Below are 18,751 nucleotides of genomic sequence, written 5' to 3'. Positions count from 1 at the left end.
CAGACATTCCCTGATCTTTATTCTTCATTCTCCATTTATTACTCTAATTTTCTGCTTTTTAAAGTCCCTTCCTCCACCCAGAGCTGATGTTCCATGCTTGCTAGGTTTACATTTCAACATTCAGTATTCTCACATTCTATACCCTCAGGTCTCTTCCAAATCAAACATGCAAGTATTAGGCAAAGGCTACCACTGATAATAGAAACTTGATTCCTCTAAAGGGATGCCAGAAATAAAAAGTTACAGAAGGAATAAATGGCTTTTCAGTTGGGCTTCTCTGATTGTTAAACTCCGAAAGAACCCATATTCGGCTTTTAAATCAAGTTATTCACAGGGGTAAAATCGTAAAGAGACAAGGGAGTTGAGAGTCACAGGAGTATGGTCGAAAGATCATTGACATAGTAGCCAGAAGACGCTAAGATTCATCATTTATTGACAATCAGTTTTGGAGAAAATAACCACTTCCCTAAGCCTTGATTTTGTTATCTGTCACATGGGGAGGATGATATTAAGTCCAGTCCTCTTCTGCCTTTTTGTAGCACTGAAGTGATGCTGGGTTCTGTCTTTAGTTGCTCTTCCATAGCCTGTGACAGCGATCTTTTTGTAGGCCCAGTTTCAAAGGAAGTACGTTCTAGCATTTCTGAAGAGGGGTTTAAAAGAAATCTGTTTGTCTCTTTGAAGACTCTTCTACTTGGGTGGCAGAATAAATCAGGTTAGAGCCAGACCCTGGTCTCCCTTTTTATCCCCAACTTATTTTCTATTTTTGCATGAAGCAGGAGCAAGAACTTGATCATGACTTGGGGCTGTTGGTAAGAAATTGTAGACTAACAAATTTTATGATCTACTCAGAGATGAAAAACATAAGATTTTTAGAGCTGGAAAAGAGATTAGAAGTCATCTGATTCAACCCAATATAATGAATAAAACCAATATTTTATGACTGAGTAAACTGAGGCGGGGGGGGGGGTATGGGACTTGCCTAATGACTGCAAAGTTAGTAGATTTGAAAACATGGGCTTCAAACATTTCTCTTTTGATCCTAATGTGGACTCTTTCCCAGTTAAACTTCACTTTAGGTTCCACTCATTAAATTCACAGAATTCCTGGGATGAAAAAGACCTTTTGGGCATCTGACCATAACATGCTTTGTATTCTCTGTACTGTGCATGGGCAATGTTTTCTCTCTGCATTGAGACCGTAAATTTCTTGGCAGCAAAAGCCCAGTCTTTGATTTTTTTTCATAGCCTCCACTGTTCCCTGCATGGCGCTTAGGCAAATCTTCAGTGTTTTTTACTAATGGCTGGGACTGTTGTCCCATTTTAGTTATGCCCCACTTTGTGACCCCGTTTGGGGTTTTGCTGGCAAAGATACTCCTTTGCTCTGCTATTTCCTTCTCCAGCTCTTTTGGGAGATGAAGAAACTGAGGCAAAAAGGATTAAGTGACTTGCCATGAAAATGAGTCTTCCTGACTCTAAGCCTGGTGATCTATTTCAGCACCTAGCTGTCCCTTCTTATAAAACTGACCAAACTGAACTGAAAGAAAAGTCTCTGGTTAATCACCACAACCACTTTACTGATAAGTTCACAGTTGGGGGGGGGGGGATAAAAATTTGACCCTTCTTATGGGCTTCATTCGGGTGGTTCAATAACATCCAGCCCATGATGTGGTCACCCACATCTTTGAATTGGCCTAATCTTTGGTAAATTGACATCCCAGTTCCAGATCCTTGCCCCTTGCCGTACTCTCTATCTCTGGTTTCTCTACCCTTCTTTTCCCCTCTTCGTACCCAAGCCATAGCCAAATTCAACAATGGTTTAAATTCCAAGAGAATGGTCAGTCTCCTATTATTTTAAATAATTAATTTTAAAATAATATACTATATAATAGATAAATATAAAATTATAAAAAATAATATAATAATAAAAAGTAAATAAAACATAAAAAAACAATATAGTCTGATGCAAAACAGTTCATGGGTCATTGGTAACTGACAAGGTAAGTTTCATAATAACAATGCCGATTCAGAGAGGCATCATAGTGGAGGGCACTGAATGTGGGAGTCGGGCAGACCTAGGTCTGAGTCTGCTGCCCCTCTCCCCTCCCTGATCCCAATAATTTGCTAGCTGTATTGGCCCTGGTCAAATCTCTTCACCTCTCTGAGCCTCCATCTTTTTTCCTTTTCCTTATCTGTAAAATAAGGGTAATGATAGCACCTACCACCTATGGTCACTGCGAGGATAAAATGAAATTATATTTGTAACTGTGCTGTGAAAACCTTAAGAAAACAATATAAATGTGAATTGTTATTGCTGTTGCCATCATCTAAGGCTACATCACTGATAAATTTGGATATTGACACAAGGGGACAGAGTTGACACAACAGAAGTTCTCCATAGTAATGAAATCACAACCTTGAACAAAATATGTCAAACCAAAACATCCCTGTTCTACCTCTTTCAAAAGGCTAGTGTGGAAAAAAAGTCATCATCCAGTGGTGGCTGGTGTCTATTATTATTTAAACAGTTTTATTAAGTCTTTATTCTTTATTATATTATATGTAAATATTTATTATAAAAATCTATAATTATTTATTATGTTACATATAAATATTATTTATAATTATTAATTAATGATCATGGCCCTGTGTCATGGTGGGTCGGAGACTCAATGGAGGCAGTTTACAGTGCAGGGCAGGGTACAAGCTCAAATTAGCTTGGAAAAGAAGATAAGTGAGGGAAGCACAGTCTTGGGGCCAGATAGCAGCCCAAGGCCACCTGCCCACACGCCTGTTTACACCAGGTTCTAAGGCACTTGTAGAGCCCACTGCCTCCCTTTGAAATGACAAATGGAAGGTTCTTCTCATCTTCAACCTCCTCTTGTCCATCAAATTCCCAGAAGCTTGAAGTGCTCTTCTAAGAGCCAACTTCAAAAAGGACAAAAATCACCCGTGCATTTTCATCATCCATTTGATGCTGTTCTGGGCAAGATTTTTGATGTGGTTCCATAATACCCTTCGTTTTCCGATCATTGTGGCTGGTGAACAAGACCTGAGCTAGGCCCAAACATCAGAAGTCCTGCCATTTGGGAAGAACATCAAATGAGAGAAAATAGCATTTTTCTCTGATTCTTTCAAGGGAATATATGAATTCCTTTTCCATTATGAACTCTGTTTTGACTGCTTTCATTTTTAGATAAAGTGGAAAGTCATTCTGAACAATTCTTCCTTTATGAACAAAATTTTTAAAAAATCATCTCTCCCCTGAGGATCTCAAAGCCCTTAAAAATGAATAACAACTTTCAGACCAATACGTATTGACCTTCTAGGAACCGGGGGCCATTTAAACAATACCTTGTTCACACTGACCATGCCTTGAAGTGGGTGGTTGTGTAAAACACACCAGAAAAAAGTGGCTCCCTTTCAGACACCAGAACATTTTAAGAGGGCCAGTGAAAAGTTGTAAGCATTCCAGAGGAGGGAAACCAGGATAAAAGGGAAAGCTGGGAGGGTTATCAATGCTTTTTGCTCTGAAAACCCCTTTCAATAACAAAAATGTGTAATGGACCCCTTGGGTAATTTACTAATACTATTATTTTACAGTGATTTCTTTTTTAAAGCATCTTTAGGGATTTTTAGCAGGAAGTCCTTGGATCATTATCTCAAATCCCTTTGAAATACTAAATGGGAATCACTGGATTATGAATGAAGCTTCAGATTTAGAGTCAGAAGACTTGGGTTCAAATGCTTCCTCACACTAAATATGTGTCAATCAGTAGGCTGCTTCATTTTTATGGGCCTCAGTTTCCTCATCTGCAAAATATGGAATGTAAATGTGGATCTGGAGCTTTCCAGCTCTAAATCTATGATTCTATACCTTAAAACTGTGAATGGCTGAATGAACTGGGAATATTTAGCTTGGGATAGAAAAGATTAAGTAGGGAAAGAGAAGACTATCTTTAATTGTTTTAAGGCCTTCCATCAGTGAAAAAAGATTCTATTTGACCCCACAATGTCAAATAAGGTTCAGAGCCGGTGGGAGTAGCAGATTTGAGCTCCATGTAAAGAAGATCTAATAATTTTGAATTATTCCAAAATGAAAACAGTTGTCTTGATAAATCCTGATTTCCTCATTACCAGAAGGGGTAAAGTTAGTGTTGGGAAGCCCACTGGTCTGGGACAAAAAGGAAAGTCATGTACTTAGGAAAGGGTTCAGCTAGATGGCCTTTTAATGTTAAATTCTAATGACTACACCATTGGATTAAGGTTATGACTAAGAATTGGATTGAACTTTAAAGATCATCATGTTGTTTCAACCTCCCTTTTTTTATGTGAGAAAACAAGAGTTAAATGACTAATGTAAGGTCCCACAGGCAAGTAGCTGATAGCAATACCAACCCCTCCAATACCAAATCTGGTTGTTGTTGGTTTTTTTCATTCTTCTCTCTCTTCACAAATTCCTCCACCATTTCTAGGAAGAGCTAGTCACTGGAAAAAACAGGATTCAAACCCAGATCCTCTGACTCTTTCCCAGTGCTTTCTTCCATGGTACCAAACTGATTTAATTTACACAATGGAAAATCTGCTGAACAAAGCTGTAGAACAGTGAAGTGGTGGAATCAGGGCTTTGCACAGCCAAAAAATCTAGAACCAAGACTCAGATTGGTCAGTTACTAACTATGGGAGTCTAAGCCCCATAGCCTGTTTGGGCCTCAGTTTCCATTTCTGTAAAATAAGAAGGTTGAACTAGATTAGGAGTTCTTAGCCTTTTTGAGAGACATCAGACTTTGGCAGTCTGTCAAAGCTTATCAACCATTTCTCAGAATTGTGTTTTTAAACTTATAAAATAAAATATAGAGGGATAAAAATGAAACCAATTATGTTGAAAAGCAGTTATAAAAGTATTAAAAAATAAATGCATGGACTTCATCTATGGACTTCGGGTTAAAAGTACCTGGATGAGATGATGTTTAGAGATTGACATACTATGTTTCTATGAAATCATTAACTCAAGATTACAAAGCATCAAAACCAGGCTTAAGAACCCAGGAACTCTAGTTCTTACCTTGCAAACAGAAACAACTGAACCACAAAAGGCAAGAGAGCCTCTCTGTTGGTTGGACTTGTCTGTGCTCTTGGAAAAAAAATAATGAAAGAAGGATTTATTCCTCAGTCTAGTTATCCAAAATTTTTTAAAAGAAAAGAGAGAAAGCATTAGGAGGAGAAAAAGAAGGAGGAAGGAAGAGGAAGAGAAGGAGAAAGAGGAGAAGGAGAAGGAAGAGGAGGAGATGGAGAAAGGGAAGGAAAAGGAAGAGGAAGAGGAGGAAGGAGGAAGAAGGAAGAAGGAGGAGGAGGAGGAGAAGGAGGAGGAGGAGGAGGAGAAGGAGAAGGAGAAGGAGAAGGAGGAGAAGGAGAAGGAGGAGGAGGAGGAAAAGGAGAAGGAGGAGAAGGAGAAGGAGAAGGAGGAGAAGAAGGAGGAGGAGGAGGAGAAGGAGGAGGAGAAGGAGGAGGAGAAAGAGAGGAGGAGGAGGAGGAGAAGGAGAAGGAGAAGGAGGAGAAGGAGGAGAAGGAGGAGAAGGAGAAGAAGAACAAAAAGAAGAACAAGAACAAGAAGAACAAGAAGAAGAACAAGAACAAGAACAAGAACAAGAAGAAGAAGAAGAAGGGGGAAAGGAAGGGAAAGGAGGGAGAGAACAGGACAAGAGAGGAGAGGGGGAATTTTTCTTCACAACTTTCCACAATTTGTCAAGTTTCAGCTAGTAAGGAAATTTCTTATGCTCCAGCCATAAACATCTGAAAGTGTGTGCAGAATGGAAAGGCTGACACAACTTTAACTACAGCGGTGCTGCTATAATACTCAAGTTACTGGGATCATGTCTATTGCCAATGCAGTATAACAAGCTAGAATGCATATAATTTGTTCCAGTTGTCCTCCACCTAAGTGGGCAAATTTCTGGTGAGTGCGGCACATTTTCCCCAATGTGGCTTGCATTACGGGATCCAGAGTCTGTGTCAATTCACATCCACACAAAGGAAGATATAGTTCGATCACAATTACAACACTATAAATCTACTTTAACTAGTTCAATGTGTTCTCTTGTTACTGTCATCCAAAAAAAGAATGAGGCTCTCTTGGAAGTAGTGAGCTCCCTATCACTGAAGTGTTCAAGCTGAGGCTATCTGACCACTTTTCAGAGATTTTAGCAGAGAAGGGGTTAATGCAGAGAAGGCAAGAATGAATGACCAAGGTCATCTGAGATATGCTTACTTTGAAAAGCTAAAGCAACTAGCTTGACTCCAAATAACTTAAGTAAGGCCAATAACTTAACCTTGGAGCTCAAACCAAAACTGCTCAAGTAGCTGATTCAAAAAAAATCTTACTGTCACATCTTCCTTTCTTCCAGGATCCTTTCATCAGTCACCCAGAGATCATGATGAACCAACTCTGCTGTTGTTCCTAGGTGGGACATGTCAACTTACTCCCCAATTCCCCATTCAGCAACCCCACAACTTTTATTCTCTCTCTCTCCCTCTCTCCTCCTCTCTCTCACCACCCCTTGTTTCCTCTCTCTGTCTCTCCCTTGCTCTCCTCTCCTCTTTCTCACCACCCCTTGTTTCCTCTCTCTGTCTCTCTGTCTCTCCCTTGCTCTCCTCTCCTCCTCTCTCTCACCACCCCTTGTTTCCTCTCTCTGTCTCTGTCTGTCTGTCTCACTCCATCTATCTAAGCAGTCACCAAATCTTGCTGTTTTTTGCTTCATGTATCTCATATCTGAGCCATTCGTGCTATTACTATAGCTGCCACCTTGGTTTAGTGCTGTGCCCCCTTCTTGGATGGATTATAGTAGCAGCCTCTTCATGGGTCTCCTTGCCTCGAGGCTCTTCCCTACTCTAACACATCCTACTACATAGTGCTGCCTAAATGATTTTCTTTAAGCAGAGATGGAACCACGTCACTTCCCTCCTCAAACAACTCCAACAGCTCCCTATTGCCTCTACGATCAACGATAAAGTCCTCTAAGCTTTTGAAGCTCTTCACGACTTGACTCCAACCTACCTTTCCAGCCTCATGGATTCCCTTTCTTGTAGTCTGAGCTCCAGCCAAACTGGCTGTTCTCTGCCACCCAGGATGCTCCATCTCTCATCTCTGTGCCTTTGCCTTCCCCCCATGCCTGGAATGCCCTCCCTCGTCACCTCTACCTCAAAGCACAAGCACCACTTCTACCATTCCTGATCTGTCCAACTGCTGGCACCCATCCCTTGAATGACTCTGTATTTAGCTCCTTTTTATTTAGTCTCCATCTATTTTCACATGTACCTCCATTTGAATTTAAGCTCTATTGGGAGCAGGGATTTCTTTTTTAATCCACTGCACATTCATAGATTAAGCCCAGAGCCTGGCACTTCAGGGATGCTTAATAAAGTGCTTACTGGTTGATTGCTTGACGTGTCCTCAAAAAGTTTAAAGAAGAATGGAAAGACCAAGAGTCTGGGTCTGAAGTCAGGGAAACTCTGCCTCAATTCCAATCTGACCCCGGACGTAGTTGTGTGACCCTGGGTGAGTCCCTTTACCCTGTGTGCCTCAGTTTCCCCATCTGTAAAATGAGCCAGAGAAGGACATGGAAAACCACTTCAGGATCTCTGACAAGAAAACTCTCAATGGGGTCATGAAGAATTAGACACACTGGAATTGACTGAAAGACAATAATAATCATACAGAGCTCCGCATCAGGATCCTAGATGGAGATCTGGAAAGGACCTGGGGAAGCAGCCAGTCTCAAAAGGCTCAGCAGGCAGATCTCTGAGGAAGGCTCACGCGGGTGATCCCAAAGGGATCGGGGATGGGAACTTGTCCTCCCTTGGCACTGCCTGGGGTGAGTGGAGAATCCCCACGGGGACTGGGAGGGGGCTAGGTCATTCCCCCAAGGCCTCAGGCCCCCTCCCACATCTGCCTTCGGTGCTAGGCTTGAAGCTCCATCTTCCTTCCTTGGCCATCATCAGCTCCCGCTTAAACAAGAGCCATCGTCCAACACGTCAGCCTTTCCCCAGTTCTCGTGCCTCCCCTGGTCCCACAAACAGAGGCATCTGAAAGAAAGTGGGGGGCTGGGGTGGGAAGACATGCAATTCAGCAGTTTCCATTCCCGAGCCTTCAGGGACCCCTTTGGACAGGGGCAGAGGGGTGGGGAGCGGCCGGGGGAGAAAGCTCGCACTGGGCCACATCTTGAATGCATGAGGATGGAATGTGTTAGAAAGAAATCCTTTATCTGCTGTGGAGGGCCACAAAGGTTCTGGCTGGTCAAAGCCACAGGCTTTTTCTGTATTCTGGGAAGCTTGGGCGGTCGGCACTGCAGCTTCAAAGGACCCTTCCCTAAGTACTCCTCAGAGCCCCCAGCCTTTTACCGCCTTTTCCACATTACCCCCATAAATGGGAAATGGTCGAGAATGGGCAATGATCTCACCGTCACAGAAATATTAGCGGCACGCACACTGCTGCTCATCCCTTTCCAAGAGTGGAAAAGCAGGGAAAGCTGATTAATGACTGGTTTCCAGAGTCTTTCCCCTCCCTCCCTCCTCCAACCCCCCCTCAAACTTTCCAGACTCTAAAATAGTCATTCCTGAGTGGAATCAAGAGATGGAGGGTCAGATCCTAACTGTGTAACTTACTAATTACAGGAGCTCTGGATGGCAGTGAAGAGAACGGTTTGAACTGGGTGACTCCTCAGGTTTCTTACACCTAGGTGAGGTACCAGGTAGTACACTGGACTGGTACTGGCCTGACTTCAAATCTCAACTCAGACACTAGCTATGTGACCCTGGACAAGTCATTTAACCCCTGCCTCAACTTCCTTATATGTAAATGGAGGCCATGAGAGCACCTGCCTCTCAGAGTTGCTGTGAGGATATACTGAAATAACATGCAGAAAATTCTCTGAAAACCTTAACGAATTATAAGTGTGAGCTATTATTGTGGTCATATTCTGGGCGCCCTACTCTTCTCATCTCCTTCTCATCTATCATCAGTTGCTGAAATCCTAATACTCCTTTAAGGTCCAGCTCAAGTGTCACTTCCTCCAGAATTGCTTCCCTGACTGCCCCAGGCAAGACAGTCTTAGCATAGAACTTTGGTTTTTAAAAAGTATATTTCCTCTGATTTTCAAATGAAGATCTGCTTTCTCTTCTCCACCTCCTACTCCTCTCCATTTCCCACCCCAACCACTCCCTACAACTTAGAAAACAAGAAAAACAAAACCTCTGTTACAAGTATAATCAGGCAAAACAAATTCTCAAATTAACCATTGCATAATATTTTGATCAATGAATCAACAAGCATTATTAAATATCTGCTATGTGCCAGGCCTGGGACTCAGGGTACAAATAATATGAATGAAAAAATTCCCACTTAAAAAGAGTTTACACTGTAATGGGCTAAGTCACAAGGAAATTGATTGATCTATCTCCTCTCTGTCTCTGTCTGTCTCTCTGTCTCTCTGTGTGTCTCTGCCTCTCTCTCTCTTTCTCTCTCTCTCTCTGTCTCTCTCTCCCCCATCTGTCTTTCTATTGATCTGCCTATCTATCCTTCTTCCTATCTTTTTCTTTCGATCCCCTTCTTTGTTATCTTTCTACTTTTCTCTCCATCTCTCTCTCTTCTCTCTCTTTCTTTCTGTCTCTGTCTGTTTCTCTCTCCTCCTACCTGTCTTTCTGTCTATCAATCTATCTTTCTTCCTATCTATCCTTCCATCCGCCCACCTATTTACCTCCTTTTGACCTTTCCATCCATAAATGTAAAGAGAATAAATACAAATAAACAAGGTAGTTGGGGAGGGCAGGTGCTAGCTATGGAGGCTTCATGCAGGAAGTACTGCTTGAATTTGGTGTTGAAGGAAGACACAGACTCTGAGAGGCAAATGTGAGGAGGGTCGGTGCTGCCTGTCTCCTTTGTATTTGTTACCAGGCTCTTACAGAGCTACTGAGGACCAGAAAAATTATGTGACTCGCTCAAGGTCCTACTGGGAGCCTCTGTCAGAGGCCACGCTCTGGCTTACAGGACTACTTTCTGCAGAATTCCATTCAATCCAATTCAAACCAAAAAGATTACAAATTACAAATCAGATTACCAAGGTGTTATGATAAGTGCTAGGGATCGAAAGAAAAAAAATACATAGTCCCTGTCCTAAAGCTCTAGAGTGAAGCCTAAACAGAAGCCAGAGAATGCTACTAAATTTCACAAAATTCCATTTAAGCGCCTACAAACTATCTACTTTGGAAAATATAAGGTTTGTCTCCAAGGCCCACAGCTCTACAACCTGCAGTGGAGTCAGCACACAAAAAAGTTATTTTTGTACCAGCTGCATCTTCTCCAGCAGAGTGCAAGCTCTTTGAGGGCAGGGACTGTCTCATTTTTTTTAAACCCTTACCTTCCTTCTTGGAATCAATACTGTCTATTGGCTCCAAGGCATTAGAGCAGTAAGGGCTAGGCAATGGGGGTTAAGTGACTTGCCCAGGGTCACACAGCTAGGAAGTGTCTGAGGCCAGATTCAAACCCAGGGGACTGTCTCATGGATCATGCTTTCCTGCAGCTATTTGGTGGGTGCCTTGTCCTCTGACCTTGGCTGGGCAATCTCTTTCTTCACTGCTCAGTAGAAGGGGAGGGGAGGTGCTAATGAAAAGATTTCAGAAAATAAACTTTTCTAGCAGCCACAAACATATTAGAAACACTAATAGGATACAAACAATTACTATGCTAATTACAAATTGGTCTGAGCTAGTTATTAAAATAAGTCCTCGAAAGTCCACTAAGAATATAATTTGAGGAAATGAAATTATCTTAGTTACTACATATCCTTGAAAGCAACTCAATTAAATCTCCTTAAAAACAATTATCTAAGTTAGGGTGACCTTCAGTATATCCCAGCCTTTAGAACGGTAAAATGGAACACTGAGTGAGTGGCCTCATGAAAGGTTTTCCCCTCTCCCCACCCCTTCCTGGGCTCCCGTGTTGGGAATCCGGAATCCTGGCATGGCTACTTCCTACTGTGGCACTTTAGATACATGTGCTTATTATTCTTTAGATTCTCTGAATGGTTCGCCATCTTTTCAACTGTCCAATGAAGCGGTTAGTGAGATTTCACCTGATGATCGCACGGCTCCCCTTCTTTGTCCCTCCTCGCCAATAACTTTCCTCTCCAAATCTCGCTCATCTCTTTGTTCTTGTGTAAGAGACCCAGCTTATTAAACTGTGTATTCTAGCCATCTCTGCCTTGGCACTTCACACAGAGGGTCCTGAGTTCAGTTTTAGCCTTGAATGACTTATCACTACCCTAAAACTTATGGGAAGCCCTGTAGGGTCACAACGGATCAGCAGTTTCTCTGCTTCGAGGGCTGGTCCACAGAACACTGTAAACGGTTCACAAACTACTTGGAACCTGGAAACTTAAAATCCTGACTTTCTTCTCCCCACTGCTGGCTCCCAGTCCCCCCTCCCTGAACTACCAGGCTGAGGGGCCTCCCTAGGGAAGACTTTTATGTCTCTGAAGTCTCATTTTATTTTGGAAACATTGGCTTAGATCGCCTCCAATGTTCCTTCAGCTTTCAAGTCCTGGGATAGTGTGAATGAATGAGGTTGCACTGATCTGTAAATTAGGTCTCACTTCCAGCGGTCATAATTTCTAATCTGCAAGTTCTCTACAGGGAGGTCACTTTTTTTGGAGTAAAAATAATAGCAAACATATATAGAGAGCTGGGGACTGGGTGCTAAACGCTTTACTGTTGTTATCTCATTTGATCCTCACACAACCTGGGAAGTCAGTGCTATGATTACCCTTATTTTACAGATGAGGAAACTGAGGCAAGCAGAGGCACAGTGACTTGCCCTGGGACACACAGGGCAGATTTGAACTTGGCAGAAAGATTTCGAGCATACTTTAGCAGCTATCTAATTTTACATGAAGGAAACAGAAAGGCCAAGGAAGTGTCTTACCCAGGATCATTCTGCTATCAGGTGCCCCAAATTGGATTTCATCTTAAGTCTTCTGGACAAAAATCGGGGGTTCTTTCCATCCTACCAAACTGTGAAGGAGGTGCAAGGCTTTCTGGATCTCCTGCTGGACCCTGGACAAATCTCTTTAAACATTCCCTTACTTAAAGTTTTCTTAATCAGAGAAATGATGCCCTTTGGGTGAAGTTAAGAAAAAGAATGCCCCAAAGTCGTTGGAATCTACGAGAAAGTGCAAACGTGCTTATTATTACCGTTAGCCTCTCCGAACACCACGCCGCGGTTATTTATAGAAATACTATATGTTCCGAGGGAGAACATAAATGAATTACCAGTCACTTTCTCCTTCTTTCAACTCTGGTGGGAACGCAAGCCGACCAGAAGGAAAAGGCATCATACTGATTCATCTGGTACCAAGCATAAATAGTCTTTTCCTGTTGCTGGGAATGGAATAAATGGAGATCAATTAAACACTCTGTTTGGAATTGGATTTTTCCAGTCCTGGATGATTTGTTTGTATAGCTGACTGGGACGGGGAAATTAATCCTAGCCTAGACCCCAACCCAAACCCCAGAAAGCTAAGAGGAGATGAGTTAGGGGTCTTCGGTTCCCCTCTCACCGCTGGAAGCTGTTAATTGCTCTAATAATATATTGACCAACGTGAGTGGCTGGGAAGCTGTTTTCTTTCTTCTCCATATATGCCTTAAAGATGTCACCGAGGCGGAGAGGGCGTTAGGACATAAGAATACAGAGTGCCCCAAGTTCATTTTTCAGCCTTTAATGGTTTATAACTGCCCTAAAACTTATGGAAACATTAGAACACAGAAGGTAGAATGTGATAACTAACAGAGACCTTAGAATACAGAATATTAGAGCCAGAAAGGCCACTGAATGTAGAATGTTAAAATGCAAAAAGCAATGGAGAAGGGACTTTTGGAATGTCAAAACAAAGACCTTAGGAGTTGGAGGGGTCTTTTTAAAATGTCAGAGATTGAAGAGAACTTTGAGATCTTCTAGGTTTAGAACCAAAATCTTTTGATCTTTTGTCAAGGACCCTTTTGGCACTCCGGTCAAGCCTCTGGACTCCTATTCTGACTTATATTTTTAAGTGTATAAAATAAAACGCACAGGATGATAAAGGAAATCAATTAAAATGAACTAAAGTTATCAAAAAAATTTTTGGAAAGCTCGTGGTCAGCGTTTAAAAGACCCTGCCCTAGTCCCAAGCTCATCATTTTAAAGATGAGGAAACTGAGACTCGGAGAAGTGAGGGGATTTTTGCCCCCAAGTCATTCAGTGAGGTAGTAGAGGAGACATGGCTAACACTTGGGACTTTCTGCCACACCAGCCAACCGCCCCTATTCCATGGGTGTGTGTTTCTGGGTTCCCACCTTGGTCACAGAAGATTGTAAATGCAAGGGGAATGTTTTTCTAGTTGTTTAATCCAAAGCACCTACGTAAATAAGAGAGCAATTCAGAGAGGAGAAGGGGAGATGAGGAAGCCAGATGGTTTCCCTGTTAAAATTGGGGAGCAATTAACCAGTCACACTGGTAGTCTGCATAGCCTCAGTGGCACACCTCAAAGCACCCTGCAACCACACACAAAGAACTCCGCATAGCAAGGGTAACAGGCTATTTCTGGGCTGGAAGGGACCTTAGAACATGGAATATTTAGGGCTGGAAAGGACCCAGTGACAAAGAACCCCAGATCTGGACGAGCCTTTGGAACAGAGAATGCCACTAGAAGAGAATATGAGACCTAGAAAGGACCCAAGAAAATGGAATATCAGAACTGAAAAAGATCTCAGAGCAAAGATAGCCAGAAGGGACCTTAGAACAAAAAAGGCCAAGATCTGAAAGGGACCTTTGAGTACAGAATGTGAGAGCTGAAAGGAGCCTTGAACCGAGAATATGAGAGCTGGAATAAACCTTCAAAGACAAAATATTAGAGGTGGAAGGGACTTTAGCTATTCTCCAACTCACTAGGTCACAATTCTCAGCAATATTGAGCCATAAATACACTGAAGATGACCACGGTGTACCGCAAATAATTATGTCCCACACCAATTACTTACTTTTAAAAAATTGTATATAGGATACCTCTCCCAGATAGAGGGAATCCTTCAACTACTATCTCTGCCGGGTCTCTGATGATCATTTCAGCCATGTAAGTACTTGCCCAGAACCACAAAGCACGTATCACAAATGGGAATGGTTTCAGGTGTTCCTGACGCCCAGGCTGGCACTGTCCTCTAATACAAATATATCACAGCATGTCTTAGATGCTTTTGTGATGAATAAAAGAGAAATTCACTTAAAAACACTATTGAATCCATAGCACTTTTTAAAGTCATTGTGCATCATGTCTATCAGCAAATATTCTTTTATAGGAGCCTTTAAAATTTTTTTTTTAGATTGAAGCAAGATTCTCCTACTAAAAAATATTGGGAATTTCCCAGTTCCCTTACTTAACAATCTTATTTTGCAGAGGGAAATGGAGGCCCAGTGAAGGGAAATGAACTGTTCAAGGTCAAACAGCAAAGTAGTAGCAGAGCCAGGATTAAAATGCAGGTCTGCTGACTCTTCTATCCAGAATCCATTCTCATCAAACCACTTATTGGTAGTAGACTATATTTACTAAGAAGCATGGAACACAGTACGATCCTTCCTCATCAAAGATTTGGAGAGCCCATTTCTCTTATTTTACACTTCTATTCCAGTTACTTGCAGGCCTTATCATTCCCCACTAATGGAATTGAAACCAGCTGAAGTAGTCGGCATATAGGTGGTTCCAATGATATCTCATTTCATCTTTCTAATCTTCCTGAAAAGGAAGCCATATCCCCTACAACCCCACTCCCACCCCTACAAAAATCAGAGAGAAAATAAAAGTGTCTTCTTCTGACCACAGTCCTTTCCTTATCACCATAGACCCTATCTATTTCCTTATGACCATATTTAACTTTATATTCTTGACACTGGTGATCACATTCTCCCTCTGTATTTTCTGGTTCTGCTCCTGTCTGATGGCTTTTATTTTTGTTGGCTCATCATCCATGTCACAACCAACAATGGGGGTCCCCCAAGACTGCCTTGGACACTTTTCTCTTCTTACTTTATATTATCTCACCCGGTGATCTTGTCAGTAGACATATCAGTGAGTTCAATTATTATCTTTGGCCAGAGGATTCCCGTATCTATAGATCCAGCCACAGACAATTACCTCCTGGTCATCTTGACCTGGAAGTCCCGTAGATATCTCAAACTCAATATGTCCAAAAGATAACTCATTGTATTTCCCCACAACCTCCTCTTCTTCCTAATTTTCCTCTTAATGCTAAAGGTAATAAATTCATGCAAAACTAGCTAAACAGATTCTATATTTCACAAGGAGCAGATTTTAGTGGCAAATCACTCTACTTGGCACCAGAAAATCTCAAATAAAATCCCCAAATTTCAAGTTGTGGAATCTTGAGGTCAGTTTATCCCCCCCCCCCCATTTGCTTGCTTTTTTTGTGGTTTTGTTGTTAATTGTTAGTCTCAACCTCTAATTTCATCGATGTGGGCAATTTATTTGGAAGGGGACCTCCTTTGGTGCTCTCTCCATCAAGAATGATGATTCCCCTGTAATTTCTTCTCTTAAGAGATTTGAGTAGGGCACTGGGACACTCAGTGACCTTTCCCAGTCACATCGCCTGTATGTGTCAGAGGCAAAACTTGAGCTGCAGTTATACAGGTGCCAAGACCAGCCCTCTAGCCCTCTCAGACCAGTAAAGTGGAGATCATAATAATTCTCCTAAACTACTCCAAGGGCTGTTGGGAGAACTAGATGAGATAAAGTGTGTGAAGGCCCTTTATGATTATAAATGTGAATTATTATGAGACTAATCAGTCCATCAATATGCATATATTGGACAAGCCCTGTAGATGGATCATGAACAGGCTTGGAAATTAGCAGGATGGAGATAGGACATATTGCACTTGGGAAACCATGTCTTGCTTTTTGCAATTCCCCATTGCTGCCTGCTTGCTACAAAAGCCCATCTATTTAGTATCGATATATTTACAGTGGTGCTCTAGGGCTGCAATGATGGAGCAGCATTTATCCTAGGACAATGAATGTTGCAAATAATTAAAGGTCACTGGGAAAAATACACAGTGAGTGTAAGCAGGCAGTGGTAGGCTACCAATGATGATGACTTTCATGGTAGAAGACAGGAAATGGGCTGATATTAAACCAAGAAGGCAAGAGAATAGCTACACAGTATCTATTACCACAGATCCAAAGGGAGCCCAAAAGATGGCTTCCATCTCATCAGGCGTATCCTCGGGGATCTTCCCCAGGATGATGTCCTTTCTCTGCTGGACTTTCTTTCTGAAGAAAATGAAAGGCCCCTCTGGAAATTGGAACTCTGGAACCCTTGAACTACTTCACCCATTGGAAGTGCCCTCTCCCCCCAGCGCCTCTGATTCCTTGATTCCTCCCCAACCTTCATTTTAAGGAAGAGGTCCAGGCCTGCCCACCATGTCTTCATTCCTCTTCCTGATAAATTCCTGAGTCGAGATGTTCTCTACAATGCCTTCATTCCTGCATGACCACCTCCAACCCTTCTGGTTTCTAGCTCTCTTTAATATATTACCCTTGCTCCCCCTCCTTTTAGCAGCTAGCTCCCTTTAATATCTTACCTTTCCCCCTTCATTTAGTTCTAGCTCCCTTTAATAGGTTACCTTCCTCTTCTTTTAGCTTCTAGCTCCCTTTAATTATCTCCCCACCATCCCCTTTTAGCTTCTAGCTCCCTTTAATATCATATCTCCCCCCTTCTTTTAGCTTCTAGCTCCCTTTAATATCATATCTCCCCCCTTCTTTTAGCTTCTAGCTCCCTTTAATATCATATCTCCCCCCTTCTTTTAGCTTCTAGCTCCCTTTAATATCATATCTCCCCCCTTCTTTTAGCTTCTAGCTCCCTTTAATATCATATCTCCCCCCCTTCTTTTAGCTTCTAGCTCCCTTTAATATCATATCTCCCCCCTTCTTTTAGCTTCTAGCTCCCTTTAATATCATATCTCCCCCCTTCTTTTAGCTTCTAGCTCCCTTTAATATCATATCTCCCCCCTTCTTTTAGCTTCTAGCTCCCTTTAATATCATATCTTCCCCCCCTTCTTTTAGCTTCTAGCTCCCTTTAATATCATATCTCCCCCCTTCTTTTAGCTTCTAGCTCCCTTTAATATCATATCTTCCCCCCCTTCTTTTAGCTTCTAGCTCCCTTTAATAGCTTACCTCCCCCTTATGGAATGCAAGCTTCTTGAGGGCAAGGATTGCCATTCTTTAATGCTTGATTTCCCAGAGTTTAGCTGACTTGACTTGTTGACTCCATATAGACTTGATTAAGAAACAAAATAATTCCACAGAACAAGGAAACCATGCAACATGAGTCAGGGTAGAAGCACTTAAAGATCTTTCAGAATTCACTCTTCCATCAGAGTGCCTGTATGATACAGTGAAAAGAGAGCTGCATTTGGTGCCAGAGGTTCACAGCGTGGCTCTCACTCACTACTGTGTGACCTTGGGTAAGTCCCCTTATCTTCTCTGAACCTCAGTTTCCTCATCTGTACAATGAGGGGGGTAGATGGCCTCTAAAATCTCTTCCAGCTCTACATAAATGACATGAATAAGCTACAGCAACAATCCCAAATACTACTTAGAATAATTGTTCCTATACAGTGCTTTTTGCTTTAAAATCTTTGCAATTCTGTAAGACAAGTATTATTTTCTTCCTTAAACAGATGAGAAACTGAAGTTCAAAGAGGCCTCGTCCACAGTCACACAGCACGAAAGGCACCGGCTGTCTGTCTGTCCTGGGCTCTATTCAGCTGCCTCTGGCACAGAGCGAGCACCAGAGGTTTGGATGCTTGGCCATGTCTGGGGACCCGGGGGGGGGGGTAGGGGGCCTAGGACGCTAAGATCTTTTGCTCTCAGGTTAGAGGCACTAGAGTTGATTTGCTTGAGTGGTTCTGGGGCATGGAGCTGCAGGCAGGCCCACGTCCAGCTGTGCCACTCGGGCCTCGGGACACCAGGGACAGCAGGGTCACGGTCTGTGGATCACAGTCCTCGGGCAGAAGGGAGGACAAAAGACGGACATTTAATGGTGCGCTGTGGGCGACACATCTGAAAAGAAAGATGTGATTATCTGGAGGCTCCTAAAGAGACAGAAGAATAGCTTCTGGAGGAACTTGTTATTGGAGATGAAACTGGCCCACACTGTCCAAGCAAAAGAAATGCACAAATGAAAACCTCCTTATTAAATAAGTGCTTAATATGTGCCAAGTTATTTGCATTACTATAACTATTATTATACTATTTAAATTTTATTTATTAATATTTATTATATATTATATAATATATTATATGTACTATATTATATATTTTATATAGTGTGTATTATACTATATATTGTATATATTATATATTTATATATAGTATATATCATACAATATATATTATATGTACTATAAATAGTATACTATTACTATTTCATTCATAATCAAGTTTTAGAGTCAGAAGGGGTCTTAGCGGACACTTAGTCCTACCCTTTGTTTTACAACTTGGGACAGAAAATCATGTGACTTGCCTTATGATCACATGGGTACTAAAGAGAAAAAACCTTGGACTCAATCAATCAAATATTTATTAAGTGCCTACTGTATTAAGTGCCACTATCCCATGACTTCAAGATCATGGTTTTCTTCTATATAATAATATTTACTG

At 41.9% G+C, this 18,751-nt stretch overlaps 1 protein-coding gene and 1 long non-coding RNA gene across 6 annotated transcripts in view; both read right to left on the bottom strand.

Annotated features, from left to right (window-relative positions):
• TENM4 (teneurin transmembrane protein 4) overlaps nt 1-18,751 on the bottom strand; it is a 749,441-nt gene that overhangs the window by 469,322 nt on the left and 261,368 nt on the right. The window lies entirely within an intron of this gene.
• Nucleotides 412-12,857, bottom strand: LOC103100770 (uncharacterized). Of its 5 annotated transcripts, XR_466236.2 has the most exons (4): nt 12,605-12,804; nt 12,318-12,425; nt 11,971-12,207; nt 412-640 (listed from the first exon to the last, which is right to left on the bottom strand). It is a non-coding gene; the product is annotated as an uncharacterized LOC103100770 (long non-coding RNA). The 5 variants fall into 5 exon arrangements; XR_008918123.1 differs by adding an exon at nt 5,062-5,130 and having other exon boundaries at nt 11,971-12,833; XR_008918122.1 differs by having other exon boundaries at nt 11,971-12,425; nt 12,605-12,810.

Source organism: Monodelphis domestica, chromosome 4, assembly GCF_027887165.1.
Source record: "Monodelphis domestica isolate mMonDom1 chromosome 4, mMonDom1.pri, whole genome shotgun sequence".
Lineage (NCBI taxonomy): Eukaryota > Metazoa > Chordata > Mammalia > Didelphimorphia > Didelphidae > Monodelphis > Monodelphis domestica.
The sequence above is the reverse complement of the archived record's forward strand: the minus strand, read 5'-3'. Positions and strand labels throughout refer to the sequence as shown.